Source organism: Hippopotamus amphibius, chromosome 7 (assembly GCF_030028045.1).
Source record: "Hippopotamus amphibius kiboko isolate mHipAmp2 chromosome 7, mHipAmp2.hap2, whole genome shotgun sequence".
In the NCBI taxonomy this organism is placed as follows: domain Eukaryota; kingdom Metazoa; phylum Chordata; class Mammalia; order Artiodactyla; family Hippopotamidae; genus Hippopotamus; species Hippopotamus amphibius.
Window position 1 is genome coordinate 143,600,474 of NC_080192.1, and position 18,770 is coordinate 143,619,243.

The following is an 18,770-nucleotide window of genomic DNA, read 5'->3' on the forward strand; positions in this document are numbered from 1 at the left end:
GATAAAGTCCTATCTCTTCAGGGCCTCTGGGTTTAACACCAGAGCCGGCAAATTAATACAGCCATCATACAGCCAAAAGCTGTATCACTTCCAGTTCATTATTGTTCAAATCAAAATTCATACTTTTTTGGGTCTCCCCAGGGTTAGGAACTAGATAGGGAGGTTTATCATTCTGCAAAATAATCTTTCCTGGTTCTCTCTCCACTGTGCTAAGAGAAACAGCCAATCACATTTTTACATTAATTTTCATATTAATGGGTCTTGTGCCGATGAGCTAGGTGAGGCTCCATCTTTCCTGGTCCCATCCAGCACCCCCTTTTCCGACTCCGCCACCAGCACGGGGAGGAAGTGTGGAATCCCTGATTTCTTGCCCTTCTCCAAATCTCAAGTCAGGGTCATGGAAATCACTCAGCTTCCTTGTTAGTCGAAATACTGTACTGCCTCCTAATTTTCAGGTTGTGGTTTCTCAAAAGCAGAGTCAATCTCACAAACATGGGCTCTGCTGTGGGAGCCGCCCTGCAGAGCAGGTGCACCTCTAAAGGATGCTGACCAAGCTCTCCGGACAGCCTGGGTTTGGAGAGAGGGAGATTGGGAAGCTATAAAAGATGGTAAATTGCAGTTTTTTTTACAGATGAGGACATTTTCAATCAAGTGTAGCTTCCTGTATCATGTAACCAATGTACTCTTTTTAAAAATTAATTTTTATTGGAGCATAGTTGCTTTACAATGTTGCATTAGTTTCTGCTAACAACAAAGCAAATCAGCTATATGTATACATATATCCCCTCTTTTTTGGACTTCCTTTTCATTTAGGTCATCATAGAGCATTGAGTAGGGTTCCCTGTGCTATACAGTGGGTTCTCATTAGTTATCTATTGATATTTTATACATAGTAGTGTGTATATATATATATATATATATATGTCAGTCCCAATCTCCCAATTCATCCCACTCCCATCCCCCCAGTATCCATACATCTGTTCTCTACATCTGTGTCTCTATTTCTGCTTTGCAGATAAGTTCATCTGTATCATTTTTCTAGATTCTACTACAAGCGATATTATACAATATTTGTTTTTCTCTTTCTGACTTAAGATGTGGATGGACCTAGAGACTGTCACACCAATTTACTCTTATTCTAACATTTAGCTTTTAATAATTTTGATTAAATGTTTCATCTGAACAAATAATGTTGCCAACTTGAGGTCAAAGTCGGCAATGTAAATTTTTTTTTCTTTAGAATTACGAACTAGCAGAGGGACTTCTTGATTTCCAAGTAGATTCTACTCTGTCTGAATGCCTGAGCAGTGCCCCTTTTCTCTCTCTCTCCCTCTTTTTTTTCTTCTTCTTGCTAGCATCTGCTGTCTCCATTTGTACCTGATGCCCACAGGAAGTTTAGAGAAACATGATTGTGGAAGGACAGAGTCGAATCACAAGAAACACATGCTTTAGATGAAGAAATTTTTTCCCCCAGAATTTTTCCTCAGCCAGAGAAACAATATGATCATTTTACTCCTGCCACCCAGTGAGAGGCAGCCATGGAAGGTTCCAGAGAAGGTGCTACTGGCTTAGTATGCAGGAACCCTAGCTGGCGTGTGTTTTGGGGACAGAACCTTCACATCTTTCTGAAGCCAGCGTGTAGTTTTCTTAGCTGCGAACACATAATGCTCAGATGCTTCATTTGATCGGGACTCCTCGTTCTGGGACACCACCTACATTTCGGCATATGATTTACAGAATTGAATCATCCGTGTGCTCCCAGACCTCTCAGCATTGCCTAGTTTCAGAATCCGTGTTTCTTAACAACCCATGATTTCCTCCATTGCTTTTATAGTAAACCTTTTCATGTCAAACACTTCATTAGATGAGCTCCTTTTCTAGAAAGGCAATGCGTATGAAGACCCTTCCCATGAAAGCCATTCCAGGGAATGATGTCCGTCGGGGACCATGAGCAGGCCACCCCACCGGGACCAGTTACAATGACGTATATCACTCTACTTTGAATCATTTTCAAGTTTATCCAAATAGCAAAAAAAATTCTTTTTAAGGTGAAGCAGGATTCAACTCAGCAACTCAAGTTGCTGGGTTGATGCCAGCTTGCTGGGGCTCCATTTAATAGTTCTCTGTAAATGAAAGTGTTTATAACATCTCTGAGCTGACTGCCCCCAGTTACAAGAAATGAAATTCCGCTTGGGTTTCTCAATGCTGTGGTCGCTCCTTTGCATGTAGAGTGGCTGCAGGGCTGCCCGGAGATGACGACTCTGCTGAGGAGTCTGTGCTGGTGCCGGCTTCTCCTGCCCGCATCAGCGCCGGGGCCCTGGAGCACAGCCAAACATATTTTTCTGCTATGTGTTTTGTGATGAAGAAGTCTCCTTTTCAGAGGTCTGCTCTGAAGGGTGCTCTTATTTTTATATACGTGTGGAATGAGAAGCAACTCAAGTGAAGGTCCAGCAGGAGGCATATGGTATTGGTAAAAATGTAGATCTGGACTAAATTCATTTAAAAATCGAATTGGATGTTTTCTTTATGGACTGGCCTGGAATGCTCTTGCTTGAATCACTCGCTTTCTAAAAGTGTTTGTTCTTATTTCAGTGGAGACAGAAGGAGGGGTGCCTCGCGGGATCGGAGAATGGTGCCTTTTGTGGCACGTTGTGCACTTGGAAGGGACAAACAAAAACTGGCAAGAATGCACACAGGCCTTTCTTCTTGGGGGCCGCCACTGTCACAGAATCAGATCAGACAAAATGACATGGTCTTTGCTTCCCGTCTCTCGTTGGTGCAAGGGCAGCGGGGCACGGCAGACAGTTTTGTGCACATAGATCTGTTATTGAAAACACCTCATGAGCTTCAGCAGCCTAGACTTAGTCTCTTCCGCCATTAAATGGGGGTAAGATAGAAATTAGGCCTCGTAGGGTTGTTGCAAGGCTAATCGATGGATGTAAAGGGCTGAGAAATGTCCCTGGCTCGTGGTTAGAGTAAATGCCTGCTGGCACCATGCTGTTGTGAGGACTAATCATCATTTATTATTAATCAGACTTAGACCCCTTTCTGGCGACTGGAGGTATTTTCAATAGAAGCTGCAGAAATCCATGACTCCAAGTGTGTGTCCACTCCTGCCTTCCTGGCTCTGTGATTTGGGGCAAATTAAACTATCAGCCCCAGTTTCTTAGGCCATAAGTAGAGAAAAGGACAAGGGTCCCCATCTCATGGGGCTGTTGGGCTTTCACCCGATTGAGCGCATCGAGCCTGGTGTCTGCGTGGATTTGCTGTGATGGTTCTGGACGTCATCCTACTCACGTTGGGACCGTTGCCGTCCCCTGCCATTCTGTAGCTCCCGCTGCCATCCAGCAGCTCCCACTGCCATCCACTCCAGCCATAACTTAGAGTCTCTTGTTCTTGGGAGACGCTTTGCCTACCTCACTTCCTGCCACTTTGTGACCTCGATCTACACCTTGACATTTACCTAAGATTTTATAAATGAGAGTGAAGCTAAGATAGGTGAAGAATTTTCCATATCCTTGAAGCGTGAACTATATGGATAATTAATTTTCCCATTATGGCCGTGCTCATCCTTCTGATTAAACAGTGACAACTGGCTTCTTCTGGTTTGTCATCATGACTGATTATCTCCCCAAATTTAACATGACGGCATGCCTCTTCTCCTGTAAAAATGCTAGGAGTTAAGAGCGGGGAATTTCAGGAGAAAAGCAGAAGAGATGGGATAACTGTTCCAAGGGCAGCCTTGGGCAAAATCGGTCCATTTTGTCCATCTCCTCGACTGAGTGGTGAGTGTGAGCAACGCCCCGTGGTGTCTGCTGATGCTCCTGATTACAGAGACTGAAAATGACAATTCTTGGAGTCATTCACATGCCTCCTTCTAACCCGTCGCTGAAGGAGAGGGACTTAGCAGAGATCTAGCACGGGGCACAGAGTGGTGCTCATGAGTGTTTGCTCAACAGGCATCTTGTAACCTAATCTGAGTTTTGTTTCTAGGGATTCATTTCAGAAGACACAGCATGACTTTCAGGATAAATCCAAATCCCTGTCATAACAAGCTTAGCAATTCTTGCTTCCTTCTCCTCTTCCATCTCCTTCATTTAAAAATAGGTGCTTTGAAGTCTTGGAATCTCCGACCAAGAAGGCGAATGGACCGGATTCTATTCCTGGCTCTGCCGCCCTTGAACTGCAGTCGGCAGTTCCCTTGACCTTTCTTCCCTCCCCTTCCCTTCAGGAAGATGCCTGCTGAGTACAGACCCCACGGGGGCGTTGGGAGGGTTTCAAGAGTGAATACAGCCATCTCGGATTATAATATGATGCTGCCAACTACTCTGGGCCCTGGGATGAAAGATGCTGTGTGAAAGAGCATTGTTATTACATTTTGTTAAAAATATGGATCAAAGGCTGGCTATACAGTAAGTGCTAAATGTTAATTATTGTTATAATATCATAACAAAGCAGATGCCAGAATGCTAGATCCCATGAGAAAACCTATTATAATAAGCCAGTGTGAAATGTACATATTACAAAGATATTTGGCAAGGAAGCAGATTTGGTTTTCAGATCTCCATGAACAATTAAGCCGAATAAAAAAATAACTTTTAATGCTATGAAAAATATAACTGTCCTGACAACTCTTTAACATAAAAATAAGAAGCTGCCTTTTCCTCATAGAAAAGAGGGAGCGTTATTGCTTTTCTTCCCCCCCAGCGGAAGATATATTTGTAGCATCTTTGGATACAGAAAATAAAAGCAACATTCTTTCTTACAATGACCCCTAAAATAACTCACTTTATGACAAAGATGAACTGGGAGAAAATTCTTTAAGTTTATAACAGAGCGGTGAGTAAAGCAAATTTTTTTAAATGGCAAATGAGTTTGTGTTCATGTACTGCCTGTTTCTCTTTTCTCCTCCAAATGCATGTTCTCTTTGGTAACACTTGAAGATGGACTTTTGCAAACATTCGGAAATGCCTCCGGCTTCTCTTAACTTAAGCTTTCCGCATGTTCTCAGATCTAGAAAGCAGAGTACGTCATGTAATATCAGCTGGGAAAAGGAGGAGGGGATGGGAGGAAAGACATAGAAAGATGGGTGTGGAAGGAGAGCCCTGTCCTAAAATATTCAAGGTCAAGAGAAAGTAATTTCTGTGTCTTCGTGCTCTCTATGAATGGAGTGTGTGTGAACTCACCTAGCATACTCAACCTTTTTTCCAGAACATTGTGAGAGATGATGAATAACCAGCTCTCAGGGAAAAGTCGAAGTGTATCTTTGTATTGGGTATTTTTATCTTTGGGGAAGAACAGGAGAATGGAGGAGGCCTGCACAGCTCAGAGCAAGCTTCCAGTAGTCAATGCACCCTCAGCTGAGAGCTTGGTGGCCAGACTAGGATTCTAGGATTCAGTTTTCTTGGCTCCACCTTCATGTTTATCTGCTCTCATACTCACCCAGCCACCTGCCGGCTATTAGTCCATTCCACACCAGCTTCAGGTTTTCCTCAAAACTTTTCTTCCTGTTCCTCTAACTTTAAAAACGTATCTGTTAGAAATAAGCAAGCGCCATATCTGTTGGCCCATTGGGCCAGGCATTCTTTTGTCTGCAGGGGAGAAGGGGCGAAATCACAGGTAGTAAAAGGGATGGATTTGGGTTTGGGGTTGAAATGTGAACTAATCTAGACTCTGTCGTTAAAAAATTCAGGATGATTTGCCATAGGAACCAAGGAAAGCCACCGCCCCTGTACCCATGCATTTCAAAGGGAACCAGCCTCTAAAACAGACCCGTCCTTGGAAGCAGGTGGCCACGCCCAGCAGATGTGCCTCCAGCTGGCCTGCATGGGGCCTGGGGAGCAGGGCCATCTTGCTTTTCTCAGGAAATGGTTGTTGTTTTCCCGGCCCTGTGATGTCAAGGAGCTTTTATGAGAGTGCTGTGGCAGCCTCTCGTTAAAAAATAACTGGAGGCGAGAGTGACAACCTGCCAACAGGATTTTGGAGAGTGAAGCAGGTATGTGAGCAGAGCAAGGTGAGGCGTGCGGGCAGATAAGGAGAAGCAAGAGGTCAGGCTGGGAGGGGCTCTCTCTTCTCATCTGGCATTTTCCTCCCATCCCCATTGGATCTCAGGCTTTTCTGGGCGGGTAATTCCCAAGCAAACAGGCTGGAGTTACTGGATAGCAGAGAGTAAAAGCCACTGCAGTATCTTTTGTGTCTCCACCATTTACAACTCTCTCTGTCTGCTCTGTGCAATTGGTTTAAAAATTAGGGACTTTTTGAATGGTGATTTTAAGTTTTGATTCTTTAAGTATTCCATTCTTTTTATAACCAGTATAGTCTGTGAAAGAGGATCCACCATGTGCCACGCAGAAAGGATGTAAAGTTAGATAAGACCCAGCCCTGTCCTTGACCTGCTGGAGGCTTAAAGGGAGATAGAAAACCAGTAAATGCAGAACGTTTCCAGAGGTCCTGAAACAAGAGGGAATGGGATGGGTTAATTGTACTTGGAAGGCTGGAGATCAAAGAGGAATGACTTTGGATGTAAGTCTTACCAGATGAGTAGGTGAGTTTATCAGGCGAATCAGGTCCAGTTGGGTCCTGAGATGGATGTCATGAGCTGACTTGTGTCCCCTCAAATTCATATGTTGAAATCCTAACCCCAGCAGCTCAAAATGTGCCTGTATCTGGAGAGAGGGTCTTTGCAGGAGGGAAGCAAGCTGGGATAAAGTCATTAAGGGGGGACCTGATCAAATATGACTGGTGTCTTTATAAGAAGGCGACATTTGGACACAGAAACACGCACAGAGGGAAGATGATATGAAGAGACACAGGGAGAAGATAGCCATCTCCAAGCAAAGGACAGAAGAGATCTTTTCTTCACAGCGCTCGGAAGGAACCAACCCTGCTAACACCTTGACCTTGAACTTCTGGTCTCCAGAACTGTGAGATGATACATTTCTGTTGTGTAAAGCACCCAGTTTGCGCTACTTTGTTAGGGCAGCCCCAGGAGACCAGTGCAATGGGACCAAACAGTTTGGGCTTCTCACACATTAATCTGTGTCTATACCACCTGGCTGGCATCTGTTAAAATGTAAGTCTGAACTTAGTAGGTCTGGGTGGAGTTCAGACTACTGCTAACAAACCCCTGGGTGATGCCTGTGCTGCTGGGCTGAGACCACACTGAGGACCAAGGCCACGGACCTCTGGGTCTACAACCAAGCTGCACATCAGGCTGCCCTTCTTTTAAGAAGTCCAGATGCAGACCTCCACCAAGACCAACGAGACACAGGAGTCCCCTAAAGACCAACCAGACATAAGACTCCACCAAAATCAACACCATTAAAAGTAGCCTGGGGGCTGGGCCCCACCCTTTTCCTTGTAAGCTGTGCTGGGGAGTCTTGCACAGAGTGGAGAGTTACTTGACTTGGGGAATCACTGAGGGGTATTGGTTAGCAGAAGAGACAGCGCAGAGCTTTGATCTAGATGTGTCACCTGGGGCCAGGCCTCATGGGTGAACAGCAGGGACAGCAGATGGGTGACCCCTTTGCAGCCTTCCTGTTTCACCTCAGAGAAAAAAACAGAAACTAACAAACCCATAAACAAAGGACATGGCTTTAAGGAAGTCCTTTAGGACCACTGCAGCCAGGGAAGAAAGTTGGGGAAGGCAAAACAAAAATAGCAGAAACACCACAGCCCAAGACCCAGGCCCGCTGAGAGGCTGACTCCTGAGGCGGTTAAGAAGAGGGAACCAGCGTACACTGTTGGTGGGAACGCAAGCTGGTGCAGCCACTACAGAAACTATTGTGCAGTTTCCCCCAAAAGTTAAAAAATAGAACTACCACATGACCCAGCAATCCCACTTCTGGGTATACATCCAAAGACATGAAAATAGGACCTCAAAGAAGTCACCGCACTCCAGGTTCATTGCAGCACTATTCACAATAGCCAAGATGTGGCAACAACCTAAGTGTCCACCAACAGATGAACAGAGAGAGAAGATGTGATACGTGTACAAGGTATCATTCAGCCGCAGGGAAGAAGGAAATCCTGCCATTTTCCACAACATGGATGAACCTGGAGGGCGTTATGCTAAGTGAAGTGAGACAGACAAATACTGCATGGTATCACTTACATGTGGAATCTAAAACGTTTTTGAAACTCATAGAAACAGAGAGTTAGAAAAGTGGTTGCCAGGGTTGGTGTGCAGGAAATAGAGAGAGGTTGGTCAAAGAGTATGTACTTCCAGCTTTAGGATGATTAAGGTCTGAGGATCTAATGCAAAACACAGTGACTATAGATGATGACATGATTGTGTAACTGAAATTTGCTAAGAGAGCAGAACTTCAGTGGTGAAAAGAAAGATTATAGAACATGCCTTTCCCCTACTTCCTACCCCCATAGCAACAGCATACAGCATAAGAGTGGATCACGTTGAAAGATTTGTAAGACACAGACTGTTTCTGAGGGTCAATACGAAGAGAAGTCCCAAAGCCAAAAGGGGGGATGCAAATGAGGACACTGGAGGAATCTGAAGCTGCTGGTACCTCCAGCTACAACATGCATTAAATGTGGCCCGACCCCTGGCAGATTAACTGGAAGCAGAGATCGTTCTGTTAGAACATGGCCAAAAGCCCATGTTCTCTCTGTGCAAGTTAGTTCAACAGCCAAGTCTCTTTAAATGATCAAAACAAAGGTAAACATGAGATTTAACCAGCCTCAGGAAGTCCATGAACAATGATACGGTTGCTGTCTGGTGGGGGCCGCCCATATTCTGGACACACGTGGTATCATAGTCAATCCTCATCTGTGGTCTTTATCTCCGGTTTACTAGCAGAAGTCGCAGGTAATGAGTAGTTCTGTAGCTGAACTGGAGACCAGATTTACTGTGTCTAAAGCTCGTGTAGCCCGTGGTACCTGCTGCTTTTTGCAGGAGCTTCAGCTGTAAGAGGCAGGCAGTCCTATTATTTGGTAAAAATTACAGAATCCAAACAGAATCCATGTTTTCTCTCTAGCTCTGATGCTTCGACAAGGCCACCCCGCTCCTCCGGTAAGAGGCACCTAGCACGCGGCAGAGAAATTGAGGGAAAATGGGCTTGTTCTCCCAATAGCTATTGTTTCCGAGGAAGCACTGGAGAAGCTTGTCTTAGAGAGAGGCAAGTTTCTCCAGCACTGGCTGCGAGTTGCTTTTCTGTGACACTTCACTAAGAAGACTCAAGTACTTGGGTTCTCCCAGGAGGAGGACCTTTTGCATAGAGTTATTGGGCCCAGTGTCATATGGGTGGAGGTTGTCCCCAGTCTCTGGGCAAAAGTTAGTCCCCGTGGCTTTTGTTAGCTTTTAGGATTTTTTCCGTTAAAAATGCTCTGAGTGGAAATAACCCACAGCATTTTCTGAGCACTTGTCATCCGGGGTGTGTGTGATGCTTGAGATTATACTAGGAACAAGGGCCTTAGAGTTTTTCTTGAGGAGACTCAGATGGAAACTAGAAGATGCAGAGCTCAAGGGTTAGAGTCTTCTCCAACAACCCAGACTAGCACTGGGGGAATCTGGTGGCAATGACTTTTACATTGATATTTGAATATGTAGAAGCAGCTGACACTTTTATATTTATCTATGTGCCTTCCTCACGGAATGCTCAGCTGCATGAGGCCCCTAGGGACCACTGTGGTAGCCTGTCAGCCTGGGGGAGGTAGTAGCCGTGTTGGAAAGGGAACGGTGTTGGGGCGGGGGAGGGGACTGAACCCTAGGCAGGGGACCAAGAAAATATGCTCCCGGGGAGGGTTATAAGGTTGAGTAAATGGTCTTGGTCCTGTCCGATTCATAGCTTTTCTGGGCATCAAAATTCACTTCATGTAGGGATCCACAATTTCATCTCTGGATGAAAATTTTATCTTTGGATGAATTTATTTTTGGATGCTGGGTCTACTATTTCAGTAGCGAAGGAAGTTCAACTACAAAATTTAGTTTTCTAAAAACAAGGGGTAATAATTCTTCCCTTTACAATCCCGATATGCAGAAATCTATCTCAGAGTAGTTTTCAGGGTATTTGTTTATCAAATCAAACTGTTTATAAAATAAGCATTTGCTCTGGTCATCATAACTTCACAGTGGGTAAAAGCAGGGGCCGGCTGTAGGATAGATTCGGTAGTGTTTATTCTTTTTATTTAAGCACCAATTAGTGGGGTAAGACCTTTCTGTCTCTGGCAAAACCCAGGGAAGTGCTTTCTGAAGGATGTGAGTCCTTAACAGGATTCAGAGCTGAGCTTAGCGGGGAAGCAGCTCCATCATTACCCGAGAGTTCCGTTTAGTCAGAAGGCGGCTCACGGCAGGAACATTTGACATCACCTCTCAGCCTGGCTTGGCCAGTGACCCAGCAGCATCACGGCCAGAAGGACCGATGGCTGGCAGGGACGTGCCCTCCGGCACATCACCCTCGACCTTTAGAAGAGGCATCCTGCTGGGTCCACTATGACACAGCCCGCTAGATGTCAGGACCTGAACTTCACAGGCGCAGCTTGTCCCCAAAAGCCAGTCCAAATTTGACACATGGACACCGTCAAGAGCACGTTAATTAAGACAACTAGATTGTATTTGATTAATGGCCCTTGGCAACATGCCACCCAGAATGGCGGTGCTTGGACCAGGACCTGACAGGCCAGCGAGACTCCAAACTTGCCGTGTCCCTCAAAACCACTCCAGGAAAGCCGGTGGTGAACCGAGGAGCTGACACCCACCGATGGCTTCAAAAAAGGAACAAGGGTCAACTTTCCATTTCTAAACCAGACACACCGTTGGCTGACGAGTCTCCTTTGCTTAGAGAAAATGTCATTGATAAATCCTGAATCCAAATGTAGAAACTCTGGAGAGAGAGACATAATGATTGGCTCAGATGTGTTTTTAAAGCTCGAGAAAATGTACTGGAAAATTCCGAGTCACCGAAACAAACTTTTGTGAAGCTACGAACTGCCAAACTAAACATACCTACTAATCCAGTCCTCTGCTGAGTAATTCTTCATGAACGAATTTGAGTGTCGGGATCCAATAAAATCTAATCTCTGCCATGCAAATAAGCTAGGGCTTTTACAGTGACAATAAAAGGATGTTTATCTGAGAATCAGGTATTAGCTGCATGGAAGGATTTTTTTTTTCTTTTTGGCAGGAAAGCTTCATGATCCCAATAAACGCTGAACAAGAGTGAAGTAACAGACAGTGTCTGCCCTCCTGCTTACGTCCTTTGGTGGGAATGTAGACTGGATTTAAAAATAAAATATGTGTTTTATTCAGGGAGCCTTTGCTGTCTGTGCTGTGTTGTGTGGAGGGAAGGCAGACAGGCAGGGTGCGGGGATGTGGTAAAAGGCCTTTGCGTGAACAAAGGTGGGGCAGGTGAGTGCAGGCAGCGCTTACAGGGAGGGCTGTAGAGGATGAAAAGCCAGCTTGCACATTGCAAATGCAGAGAATGGAGGACAGGGTGAGGCTGGAGGGAGGGAGGCTCGCACGGCAGGAAGGACCTGAGACCCGCTGTCTTCCAGAAGCCCCGTGGTTTCCTTGGGGCACATTCCTGTGGGTGGCATGGCTTGGATGCAAGTGGCCACCTCCTCCCCCTGGGTCAGCGCCCTCAGGGCCCCCTCTCCGGACCCCTGCCCGGCTCACCTGCGTGACAGCAGCGGGTGAAGGAGCTCCCCCTTCCAGTGCCTCCCTGCCCGTTCTCTCCCGGAGGGAAGAGGCAGCCCACGCGAGCCCTCGGGCTGTTTCTACGACTTCTTTACGTTTTAAGCCCCCACATCATCTCCACCCGCGTGTGATGCCGCCCCTCTTAACTGGCTGCAGCCGGGGTGGGGGTGGCGCTGGGGCAGCCGGCGCAGCAGGGCAAGGCCCGGCCATCGGGGGCGGTGCCAGGCAGCACTGAGCTTCTGCCCAGCGTCCTGGAGCATCCCAGGACGTGTGCCCGGACTGCAGCCTCATCGCGTGTATTTGGGAACAGAGGACCACCGAAAGTCGCACCCCAGCCTTCAATCTTTCATTTGCTTTTGTGTTAACTCTCCTAGTGAGGAGAGGTCAGGATGTAGGGATCCAGAAGTCACATGTGTACCTGAATCACAGGGCTCTGGGTTTGCTTGAGGGCGGGTGGGATTCTAATGGGCTCAGGCTGGCAGCAAGGGTTCCATCTGGATTCCTGGGCACCTCAGAGGTTAAGGGAGGGAACAAACCTGAGTCCAAGGTTGATGTGGGCAGAAGCACACTGAGGTTAGAAGTCTGATCTCACACAAGGGTCTCCTGAACAAATTCAGGTAATTATGGGCTTAGAGAGGCTGGGAGATGCAGGGTCTCCGGTGGGTGGTCTAGGGTGATACCTGAGGCGGGAAGTGAGAGTGGAAAAGGGGAGGATATTTCGTCAGGCAATGAGCCACAGCGGGTGTGCCTGTGGCTGGCTGTACACAGATATCTACAGATAGGCCAGCCCGGTTTCTCTTAAGGACTAATATAAAGAGAACATTCTTTCTGGCTTCGTCTGGCCGATGGGCCCCTAACTGAGGATGGCCCCACTACTTTTCCTTAGACGTGGATGATAACCTTTCCAATGTACACCTCATGTGATCCCGAGTGTCAACGTTTACAAGGAAAAATCAGCTTGTTATTTCAGCTCCAGTGTTTATACCCACCCATAAAACCACACATGGAAACCAGAAACTAATCTATTTGCCATTTTTTGAAAATTTGGCCCTTAAAGGGCATTAGCAAGAACATCGTGCCATTAGCACAGATTGTTGTTAAAACACTTGGGAAGATCCAAATTCTGCTGAATTTGGGGGCCAAGTAGAGTGAAAATTGTATCTTGTATCCCAGGAGCTCAGGAACTGCCGTTGTGTACGCGTGACGACAGAGGGCCATTTCGCAATGATCTGTGTCCTGCACGGAGGTGATCTGACCCTGGACACATTTCTATCAGTGCATCCAGCTGTCCCCTAGGCCACAGCAGACCCCTCCCAGAGGCCAGAGTGTGTGGCGGCCCGAGTCCTCCTGCCGGGGCTGGGCCCTGCGGAGGGTGAGGTGGGCTTGCTTCTGGCTCGAATGCCTCATGGTGCCTTGGAGGAGCTGCCCCAGGTCCATGTTTCAGGAACAGGGCTCTGCGTCTCTATCTTGTCATCACTGCCTAGGGGAGAAAATCCAAGCTCCTTTCCATCTGCCACTCTCCACCCAAACCCCAAGCTCCAGCTCTACCAAGCCACCTAGGCGGCCTCCAAAGCCATGGTCTGTCAGCATCCTTGTCTGGAATGTCCCTGCAAAGTGCCATGGCTGAGCCTCAGTCCTGCAGGGGCTTCATCCTTGGGACTACCCCCTGCGCCAGGCTGGCCAATCGGGATCTCTCCTGGGAATTGCAAAAGTGGATGGAGCCTAGCTTGCAGGTGTCTGGAGCAGAGCCGTCCAAGGGCTGGGCCGTGCGGACAGATGCCCCGGCTCCCACTCCTGGGACTGCACTTTCAATCTTCCTTCTGCTCTGGGATCTGTCTTCGTAAAGTGTCTCCTTTTCCTTAATAATGGCGTAAAGTTATTTAGAGCTTATTGCGTACTTTTCTAAGGACTTCATGCATAATATTTTGTTTCAAAAACTCCTGTTACATCTGTATCACAGATGAGGGAACTGAGGCTCAGAAAGTTTGCGTAATTCCCTTAAGCAGCGTTTTAATGCTGAAGCCACACAGGCCCTTGAGTCATTTCAATCACGTTGTTAGTTTCTACAGCTCCTGACGGTAAGACTAGTTTCATACCGTCTCCGTGATGCCCTTCTTGACTGGGTTGTGCTGACTGGACGGTTCCCTCTTCTAGATTCCAATAGGGCTGGTTCATCTTTATCCGACGTCATTGGTTTGCTTCTCTTTTCTCTGAGAGTCTATGACTTCATCAGCAATAGAGCCCTGGGTTGTGTATGTCCATCGCCGGCAGCGAAGTAGGAGTTCAGTGAATGTTTGTTGGAAGGCTGGATGACTCCTTCTTACCTGGGGCAGATGGACAGGAGGGAAAGAGAGAGGAAAGAGCAGGCGAGGACAGCTCAGGCCACCATCTGTACGTTTCCATATACGCTGGGGCGGGTACATCGGCTGAGGAGGCGAGAGCTGTTTTCAAAGTGAAATTCTAACAAGATCAAATAACTTGATTTGAGTTGTTTCATTAAATTAATTCAGGAAATATATGTTGGTGATCTTAGCAAGTCTCAGTGGGTACTGGGACACAGGAAGGCCAGAATGAGGAGAACCTCTGACCCCGGGGGTGTGTGACCTGCACGTACGGGTGTAGGTCATTGTCAAAGAGGGTCTGGCAAAGCCCCTGGAGTGGAGAAGAAGAGAGGAAGGAGCGGTTGATTCTGATGGGGGCCCTTGAAGTCTCCCCTGAGAAGCTGCATCAGGGGTCAAGTTCAAGGGCAAAAGGGCTGAAGGCCCCGCAGACAGAGGAGCTGGGGGGATACATGGAGAGGGGCCATGTGTGCTGGGGAAGGAAAGAGGGGACGGTAGGTGAGAGTCGCTGTACTTGGAAAGGCTGACTTGCTAAGGGAACATGACCGAAGATTTTATCAGTTTCTCTACTTACGCTGTTTTTACATAGAAGGAAGGAAGTACTGCTGTTTTCAAGGCTGGCTGCAGTTTGTGCTGGTGGTTTTCAAACTGCTCCAGGTTACCAGGATCCTTTTAAAATGTAGGTTCCTAAACTTCTCCTACAGAAATTGTAATTCACCAGGCCCAGGGCAGAACCCAGGAACCTGTATTTTTATCAAGCTTCGCAGGTGCCTCTGATGCGATGGGTTCTTCCAGCCTGATTTGTAAACCATTTCCTAGAGTCTCTGTGATGAGGACCCACAGAGGCGAAGCCACCTTTTGGTTATTTGATCAGATCATGGTTGTGGGGAGAGTCTAGTGCTGGGAGGTTGAGATCAGGGGGTGTTATCTCTTCTTAGAAAGAACATGAAGTCCTCCCTGGGGTCTGGAGGTCTTTCTGCTGTAAAATAATCAGGAGCTTCTAGGCAAATCCTAGAAATGGAGGTTTCAGCTGGGCATGGTGGTGGGCAGTGGGAGACGCTCTCTGGGGGAGGAGCTGGCCCTGCAGCAAGGTGACAGCCTGGGACCTCCACCAGGGTTTCCGCCGGTTCTGCTGCTTATAAGCGTTGGCAGCAGGGGAGTTGAATATTATTTCTGGTTCTGTGAAGTAATTTCCCTCTTTTATGCCCAAACCTTCAGTAAAAGCCTGTTCCATATGGCAGCACTGGGTTAGGAATATCCTGCGGAATTGAAGACCTGGAACCACATTCACTTCTAGAGCAGAGCGTGATGACGTGGCTGAGATGGCGTGTTGTTTCCTGGGGTGCGGTTACAAAGGATCCCAAACTGGGTGCCTGAGAACAACAGAAACCTGTTCTCATGTTTCTGGAGACTAGACGTCTACAGTCAAGGTGCTGGCAGAGCCACAGTCCTTCTGAAGCCTGTCGCAATACCCTGCCTTGCCTCTTCCAGCTTCCGATGTGTCACCCGTGGCTGAGGGCAGCATCACGTCCATCTCTGCCTCTGTCATCAGACGCCACTGCCCCTGTGTGTCTGGGTCCAAATGTCCCTCTTCTTATAAAGACACCCGTCAGACTGGATTAGGGACCACCCTGATGACCTCATTTTAACTTGAATTATCTGCAAAAACCCTATTTCCAAGTAAGGTCACATTTGCCAGTCCTGGAGGCTAGGAAGGGAACATGTCTCTTTTTGGGGACACGATTCCACCCATAACATATGGTCAGATACAAGAGTGAGTGCCCTTCTATCACGCACCCTCTCTTGGAATCTTCAGGGATATTCCAGAGGGGGTCTGAATTTTTGGAAGAAATATCAGCCATTTGTGAAAGTGAAGCCTGTGTTCTTTTCTCAAGCTATCACAGGACACGGTGACCCCAGATGAACTTGGGCTCACTCTGGTTACACATGTGTCATGAATGGCTAGTGCTCAGTGCTGTTTGTCAAGTGCATTACCTAACTTCACTTGTGCTGCAGCCAACTCTGTGTCACCATCACAGGATCCGAGTTGGGCTTGTGTCCGGCCAAGCTGAGTTCTCCATGCAGAGAGATGCTTAATAAACGCTCCCAGTGTTCAGACAATTAAATGAAATATCTGTGGGGCTCTTAGGTTTTCAGACAAAAGGATTGCTATGCAAAATCAGAGCCTCGTTACTTTACTAAACATTGGAAAAACAAGAAGAGGGTTGGTGACACAGTCCCCTTGGCTGGCAGTTGCAGTGCTTTGGACACGGGTCACATTCTGATGTCTGTTTTTGATCGTAAACACCTGGTCCTGGAAACATCCACAGCGTGTGTCATTTTTAGAGACCAGGATGGCAAATTTAAAATTCAAATTCTCCTGAACAGCAGAGAAAGCATAGCTATAAAAGTGTTTCAGACCACAGCGTTTTAAATGAAGGTTAATTTTCTGATAAAACAGGAAATGAAGGAAAAATTATCTCTCTGTACGCAAGCGTGGTTTAGAATACTATAGCTCAATTAGATGTTCTGATTGTGCAAACAATCAGCTTCATGTCTTGTTAAACTTCTCCTTTGCAAATTATGAAGCTTTTCTATACTAATATTAGCAGGGGTATTAAGGGTACAACAGATAAAAGATCCATCTGAGCTAGAAGGAAAATTATAACTTGAGAGGGTTCAAAACTAAATGAGAACTTCCTAAAATCCCATGGTGCATCCAATGTTATTAAAAATTGTCCAGCATAGAAATTAACTGCTAGACTCAGAGGAAAGAAAAGTTATTACTCTTTGCCTTTTTTCCCTGAGATATTAAATACTTCTTACTCGAAGGAATTTTGCTTTGTGCATACGGAAATATACATCAAGCTTGTTGATAAGACCTACACAATGTATTATGTATTACCTGCAAAATAGTTTTTAGGGACACAGAGTGTTTACTGCTTATGGGCTGGGTATTGGGGAAAGGGAAGGAGAAACCATTGGAATTTTCTAACGTTTCCTGCAAATCAAATGTGATACCATAAGTTTTATAAGTACATCCTTTTCCTAATCCATTCTCAAGTCTTTTTATTCAGCTCTAACTGGACTGTATCCAGAACAAAGAGATGTCAGTCACTATGCGCCGAGTCTTTCCTATTTCCAGGGCTAATGGTAAAGGCACAGATGTGTTAACACACACTTGTGGCCCTTAGTGGAGTTTGTTCACCGAGTGAAGGAATGAATCCTCTTCTTGGTAAGATGTTTGGTAACGGTCATGTCTGTCTCCCTTCTCATTCCTGTTCTCAGTGTCTGAGTCTTCCCAGTGCCTGTGCTGGGACTGTGGCAATGACCCCTAACTGTCTTCCCTGCCTTTGAGTTCCCCTACGACCCCCTTCTTCCAGTGAGAGCTGAGCCCAGCGCAGAGGTCAGCCTGCACCTTGCTGCCCTGATGGCCAGCCGTGCATCATCGCCCTGCCTTCCTGTGTGGTTCTCTTGAACGTTCTCCTGGGTATCTTCCCAGCCTTTGTGCAGCTCAGAGGTTGCATCTTCCAGGAAGCTTTCCCTGAGCCCAGGCTCCCCCGATGAGCACTCTGCACGACGTCCTGTCACTTGCTCCTTGTCTGTCTCCTCCTGCATCATAAGGTCTAAGGCAGCATCTGGGTCATGTCCACCCTGATATTCTGGCCTGTAGTGCAGTACCTGACACATACTGGGTGCTCGACCAATGTTTGTTTGCTTCTCATGTGAGTGATGATTGAGTATATTGGGGTCCCCAGAGGAGACACAGGCTCTTCTTTGAAGATGAGATGCACTTGCACTGAAAACATAAAACATGTGACCCTACAAGTCCAGGACTGATGGGGCTGTGCTGAGGTTGCCTGGGACAACGGTTCACCACACTCTGATTCCCGGGTTGGAATAGGGTTGTGCCTAGTTGAGTGGAAGAAGAAGTCTTACGTGGATCAGTGGCCAGTAGCTTGGCAGACTCTGTCACCTGAATTGAAGCCAATGCATTGTGATCACGGATGAGATATCATTTTATCTCAGAAAAGGGAACTATGAGGCACTGCCCTGGATCCCTTATACATTAGCACATCCTTTCCTGAAGGGGATCCAGTTACTTGCATTGTCTAGTAAAGGACTTTAAGATAACGGACAAGACAAGAACTTTGGAGCCATACGGCCTGCATATCAGTCTCATCACATTTATGAGCTCGAAAATCTAGGAAAAGGGCTCATTTGTGTGTATCTCAGTTTTCTAATGCATAAAATGGGACTCAAACAGCATCATGAAGTTGTAGTGAAGCTGAGATAATATATGTGAACATTTAGCACAGTGCTGAGAGTGGAACAAAGGCTCCATTGACAGCTTATTTAAAACAGAGAAATGAGGTTTGGAGGATTTCAATCCCTGATGTGATCCCTGAGCTAGGGAAGAGTGACTTAGCCAGCTAATCACTTGGCTAGGGAGGGTTTTGAGTCCCGATTTGTTTGTCTTACATAAAATAGGACTTTTCCTGATCTACTGGATGGTTTCCCTAGAAACCCACTGCATGTGTACCATTGACTTCAGTGTTTTGAGCCTTTTGGCCTCCTGTCCTTTGCTGCAAGGATTTTAGGGATTTCGCCATCCAAAGAGGGCTGTTTATATGTCATCTTGTCAGTAACCCGACACCATAGACATTTTCATGGAAATCCAAACTGTAGGTTGTTGTTCCTAAATTTTTAGTTTTCAAAAATCATTCCGGGACCCGGCTGACAAAATCCCATAAATTCAATTGAAATCAGTCACATCTATG